Source organism: Cyphomyrmex costatus, unplaced genomic scaffold, assembly GCF_001594065.2.
Source record: "Cyphomyrmex costatus isolate MS0001 unplaced genomic scaffold, Ccosl1.0 scaffold724, whole genome shotgun sequence".
NCBI lineage: Eukaryota > Metazoa > Arthropoda > Insecta > Hymenoptera > Formicidae > Cyphomyrmex > Cyphomyrmex costatus.
Window position 1 is genome coordinate 1 of NW_017280294.1, and position 7,094 is coordinate 7,094.

Sequence of the window (7,094 nt, forward strand, 5' to 3'; positions counted from 1 at the left end):
AACGATCGTACAGATCGCAGCAGTCGATATTTATTTTAACCTCACTTACATGTTCGTCTATGGTCACTCTATGCCATCGATGTGACAGATTTCCTATCTTCAATCTTAATAATCCGACTTTAACGATCGTACAGATCGCAGCGATCGATATTGTCGCGACCACATTTATCTCTTGCGCCAAAAATTCCAGAATGCATTTTCTCACTCCGTAGCTGGCAACAATGACTACGACGACGTTTCTTATAAACAAACCCATTTCCTCGACGGCGAACACCTAGACACTTACTTCCTCGAAGGCGAACACTTAGACACTTTCTTCCTCGAAGGCGAACACGTAGACACCAGTAAAGGAGGCACGGCAGTGTCGCGCGCTTGGCTTAGCGCCGAGACACTACCGTGTCTCCAGATAAATTTAATTCGTAGAACACTGAAGTATGAAAAAAGTGATAATCATTAATAATTTTGAAGATAAATCGACGCATTATTAAAATTTAAAGTTAAGTTGGAAATTTCTGGGGGACAATTTCACACACGTGCGCGCACTTGCACACACACTCGCACAATATTATCTTTTGGAATAATTAAAATTATATTTTTGACAATAATACAACAGTTACATTGTTAAGTATAGAATATATAATCATATATAATATTATTGATTATATAATTTTGCGTACTTCGGTATTAATTATACCGGGTGTCTTAGACCACGCGTACACCCTTTTTATCTCCGCAGGATGAGGTTTAATCGAAAATTTGTTCAGAACAAAGTTGTAGGATTCCAAAAGATCTATTTATTGATTATATCAGTTTGACCTTGGGTGGCTTTACCAAGGTCAGATGATGGTCATATCGACTTTTTTTAATGGAATATCCTACTTTTTATTCTAGAATCTAATAGCCGATGTCAAGAGCTTTCCGAAACCCTATAATAAAGTATCCTTCGATTAAGTAAGTCTCGAGTTATGAAGATTAAATGTTACAGTACCGCCGGCATTAGCATTACCCAAGGTGTACCGCGTGAAGGTTGCCCGATCGGATGTACACGCACCGGCAGAAATGCTGTCCCTCGGCGTTCGGCTGCAAATTTACAAATGCATGGAAAGCTATTACAATGAATCTCAAAATTACACGTAATGTTGTAATTATGCACAACAATTTTTTACAATATTAAAACATTTTGTGTGTAATAAAAGTATTATTATGAATATTGACAAGCAAAAGACACCGGAGTATCTCACTCGTACTAGTAATAAATTTGTGAGACAGCGAAAGGACACCGCGAGCAGGCATCACGTCCAATTACGCTTTCTCTCTCGATCGTGCGCCTTGCGCTAAGGATAGAATATCGGAGCGCGCCCCACTACTTTCTCCTTCCGCGCTCCACGCCTCCTCCGCGCTCCCAATAACACGTACGTGTGCGCTCGGTACGAGTGTGTAGCGCCGCGCGCCTAACGCCGAGGGACAGCATTTCTGCCGGTGCGTGTACACAATCTACATACATACGTGCACTTACATATGTGGTGTTTCTGAATAAGTAATATATTTATTCAGAATTATGTATATAGATGTGCGCGCGCAAACGTACACACACAGCAGAGAGAGTTTGGAGTCAAAAAATACTACGGGCGTGACGCACCGTGGGGTCCTCATCTCTGCTGCGACACACACACACACACACACACACACACACACACACACACACACACACACACACACACACACACACACACACATGCACGCACTCACACACAATGTGTAAATCCGACCGGGCAACCTCCACGCGGTACACCTTGGGTAATGCTAATACCGGCGGTACTGTAACATTTAATCTTCATAACTCGAGACTTACTTAATCGAAGGATACTTTATTATAGGGTTTCGGAAAGCTCTTGACATTGGCTATTAGATTCTAGAATAAAAAATAGGATATTCCATTAAAAAAAGTCGATATGACCATCATCTGACCTTGGTAAAGCCACCCAAGGTCAAACTGATATAATCAATAAATAGATCTTTTGGAATCCTACAACTTTGTTCTGAACAAATTTTCAATTGGATCTCATCCTGCGGAGATAAAAAGAGTGTATGGGTGGTCTAAGGGTATAATTGCGAATGTTTGACAATCTGAATGCATTTTATAATCAAGAATGAATTATAAAATGGATTTAGATTGTCAGAAATACGCAATCGTAAACATTGAAATGAATCTTTCTTTAAATCCGAATACATTTATATTCTTTTATATAATTTGTATAAAGTATCTACATTTCCATGTTTTTCAATCTAAAAATAATATTTTCTGTGCCTCGTAAATACTTCTCAATATAAAAATTCAAAATAGGAATTGTAATTTTTCAATTAAATTGGATTCAGTTAAATCCAAAAATAGTTTTTGTTATTTAAAATATGCATTCGGATAAATAAAATTTCGAATCCATTCTCGTTTACCCTTGTATCTAATGTATTTTAATTATATACAATTTCAATTGTATAATATTTCTATCATAATTACCAAATTTTAATTATTTAATTACTTACACATACATTAAATAATGATCATATAATTATAATTAAGTAAATAATAATACAAATATTTGTTCAAAACTGATATCATAAATTAAGTGACAGATTAATATTAATTCACAATAAATTCGCATATATACAGGGTGACCCATTTTAACTTAGGCAGCCAAATAACTCGAAAACTAAATCCAATAGACAAAAATGTTTCAAATAAAAATGGAACGGTATCGAGGGGGACACGTTTTAGTCACGTTGTTTTTTTCCTAAGTGGAGGCGCTAAAAAGATATGAAGGTCACCTCCACTTTTTTAAATGGAATTATGTAATTTTTTATAGATAACGTGATTCCTCTAATTATTTTGCATATAAAAGTATTAAGGTAGAGATACCAAAAAACCAATAGTTTTCGAGATATTTTACACTTTATTTTGGTACATATTGACACAAAATGTTAAATAACTCGTAAACTGTTAACTTTTTGATTATCGTACCTTAATACTTTTGTGAACAGAATAATGAGATAAATCAAATGGTGTAAAGAAAACACATAGTTGCATATTTAAAAAATTATCCATTTTGTATACATATTTTTTTTAAAGCAACTATGTGTTTTCTTTACACCATTTGATTTATCTCATTATTCTGTTCACAAAAGCATTAAGGTACGATAATCAAAAAGTTAACAGTTTACGAGTTATTTAACATTTTGTGTCAATATGTACCAAAATAAAGTGTAAAATATCTCGAAAACTATTGGTTTTTTGGTATCTCTACCTTAATACTTTTATATGCAAAATAATTAGAGGAATCACGTTATCTAAAAAAAATTACATAATTCCATTTAAAAAAGTGGAGGTGACCTTCATATCTTTTCAGCGCCTCCACTTAGGAAAAAAACAACGTGACTAAAACGTGTCCCCCTCGACACCGTTCCATTTTTATTTGAAACATTTTTGTCTATTGGATTTAGTTTTCGAGTTATTTGGCTGCCTAAGTTAAAATGGGTCACCCTGTATATGTATAGTGATATCAAATGTCGATCATTTATAATTTCGATACTTCAAATCGATTTTTGCACTTCCGCCCCGAGTATATCAATTAATCAAAATTACGCCAAGTTACATTTCTAAACTAACGGATTTGAAGAATCGGAATTTTGCGTTTTGAAACAAAACATGGAGGAATTTTTATCTATGTTAGAAGAATGTATGAATGTCCTAAGTGTCAATTTCTTCAGTTTTTAAATTTCGGTGCAGATTGCTCTAGAGAGTCAATTTTCAAATTTGTACGAGATCTTCGTGTGAATAGATGAGACTTCTTTAAGTATCCACTTACAGATACATTATTATGCAAATACTACAAATGACACCATATCATTATAATTTTTATTATATTTTATGAATTGTGGTCTCAGTAGGGATGTGCGATCTCCATTAATTGTATCGATTTTTGAATCGATTTAGAATCGGATTGTTTGAAATCGATCTATTAAAAGATCGGAGCTAAATGAATCGATCTATTAAAGATCGATTCAATTAAAATTTTTTTGTGACATCTCACGAGAAGTGAGAATGGAATAGATGACAATTTGATGATTTCTCACTAGGATCGTAGAAATTCAACAAAAAAATTTAAACATAAATCTGATTTGCCTCCGAGTAAAATAATTTTAATTTAAAATAAAAATTTAGGTTTAATTAATTAATCTATAATAATATTTTGTAATGTAGTTATGACATAAATGAATTACTAACATATAAGATTCGGTAAAATGTCGTATATAAATTCAATTTGATGACAACTGTCAGTGTCAATTGGTATAAATTAAAATTTAACTAGCATTTATTTATACATTTTGTCAGTAATATGTAATTGCTAGTTGTAACTACGGATATTATTAAACCCGATTAATATTTACCGGTAACTGTAAATGTAGACAGTGTAAGCACAATAATGATATTATAACTTTAAATTCTTTGGAACACGACATAAAACACTTATTTTCAATAAAATAATAGAGTTCTAAAAGAAAATATTAAGTATTTTTTATTATATATATTATAAACCATATTTGTTTAATAGTGCAACAAAAACACAATAAAAATTATTATATGAAAATATACGAAATATAATATAAATAAAATATACGAAATAAATAAATATAAGAAATGGTTTACCTTTGTGAACAGAAACATCAGAAATATCAGCACGCGCCGTTATGCCATTCAAAAATTATGACTATGACAACTAGGGTGTTCCAAAATTGACTGCCAGTACTGAAAATCTATAATTTATATCACAAGCACTGTAGGTTTTCAGTACTGACAGTCAATTTTGGAACACACACCTAGTAAACGGACGGCGACTACAACTACAAGACGGCTGCTAACGGCATTAAGAAACATCACCTAAGTGTATCCAGATATTTTTTTATCCTTTGTTCAACATTCAGTGAACAACAGAAATAAAATAATATATCAAAATATATCTTGAATTTTCGAATCCGCCCGCTTCGAAGAACGATCGATCTCTTATTAAATGAATCGATCTATCTTAAAATCGGATACTGACGAATCGATTAAAAAATCGATCCTTTTTTGCAAAAAGATCGATCTTTTAAAAGATCGGATCGAGATCGCACATCCCTAGGTCTCAGCACGTATTCGGAATACATAATATATTTATAATATATATGAGATTTTTGTTACGGATTTAAAAGAGGAAAAAAAGCGAGGAATAGAATAAGAATTAAAAGTGATAGAATTGTGAGGCAAGATAATGAGTCAGGAATATACAGGAAAGTTAGAGAGGAAATTCTGTGCAAATAGGCGAAATAAATTAAAGTAGAGGCAAGAAGAAAATAGTTAGAAGAAAAGGTGGATGTATTTATAAGAATTGGACTAGAAAATGAAGTTCAGATAAGGAAGGGCAACAAATGATAATAACGTTGTAATAAGGTACTTAATGTAAAGAAAAAAGGAAAACGGAAACAGGAGAAAGGAAAGTTCACAGGCTGTTTTGTGATATGAGGCGGTGTGAGATACAAGTGATGAGAGGCAAGTTAGACATTCTAAGGAGATTCGAATAAAGAGGACGAAGCACAAGGAATGGAGAGGAAGACGGAGGCAAGGACACACGAAGAGTTCCTAGACAAGAATATGCATGAGGCAGGAAAGCATCAAATATAGATTAATTTTAGATATAGATATAAATTTAGATTTTAGTTATGGATTTAAAAGAGGAAGAAAAGCTGCGAGGAATAGAATAAGAATTGAAAGGGACAGAAAATGTGAGGCAAGGTTATTACACATTTGTCAGGAATATACAGGAAGGTTAGAGAGGAAATTTTGTATAAGTAGTTAGACGAAGTAAATTATAATAATAAAGAAAAAGTGAGTAATGCGTGGCTAAGTTAATTTATTGAGCGAGATGTAAGATTATGAGTTGGAAATACAAGAAGACTAGTGAAGACATTTTTAATTAGTTGACGACGAGAGGAAAATTGGGCCGTCGGTAGGATGAAATATATGGAGTCAAAAATAACAGATTAAGAAGGTAATAGGTAAGAGAAAAAAGGTTTTAAAGTATAATGCTAATAGATGAATGAAGACTAGTTGATTAAATTAGGATACAAAAAAGAGAAAATAGGCGCGAGAGCAAGATATAAGGATGGATGTGTGAGGATAGGTTGATAAATTGTAAACAAAGTCCCATTCTTTGGCTATTGAAGGTAATAAAGTTCTATCCTTCTATATTTATATGTAATAATACATAAATATATAATTGCTGTATAATAAATTTATAAAATTTAAAAATATATTATAGTCATAAAAACAAATAATGCTGCCAATGATTAATCTCTTTGCTTTGAAAAATTTACATGTAACTAAAGACTAATGTGATTGTACAGGTCACCGTGTGCGCGCAAAGTCTTTGCAGGTTATGTTAAAAGCCAGCGCGATGATCAGCTGATCGAGTTACTGAGCTGTCGAATTCGTCATGATAGGAAGCAGTGGGTGCGTTCACGAGAAACGAACGCAAAATCTCACGGAAAATTGAAAACTATACGTCATGATGTTAATGTAATAGCAGTATGTAATTTTCTATTATTATTCTGCAGCCTTCAAAGCACGTGAGCCTTCAAAGTTTGTGAAAAATAAATATTACTTATGAACAAATATTACGCATTCAATCCTTCCGGAGAAAATAAGATGTCTCTTCTCGCTTTTTCTCGCGCGCGAAAGAAAAGAATTAACGCCTTTAACCAACAGCGAGCGAAATCGCACAAGTCACGACTCAGCGATAAACAAATTGGCGGGTCCTTACCGGTCAGATGAATTTGACGTGCTTACAGTGGTCGTTCCACGACTAACGTTCCTATTAATACTGCTATACTCGCTCCTGATTCTCGAGGAATCGACAAATACAAGCTGTAACGACTCGTGGATCACTGGAAGACTCGTTTCTTTTGCGTCAGCCGATTTTGATTCTGCGAGCAACATTAGTAACATCAGCGAGATCCGTTAACGACACTTTCGATAGATACTCCGAACCATATTGCTCCGAACT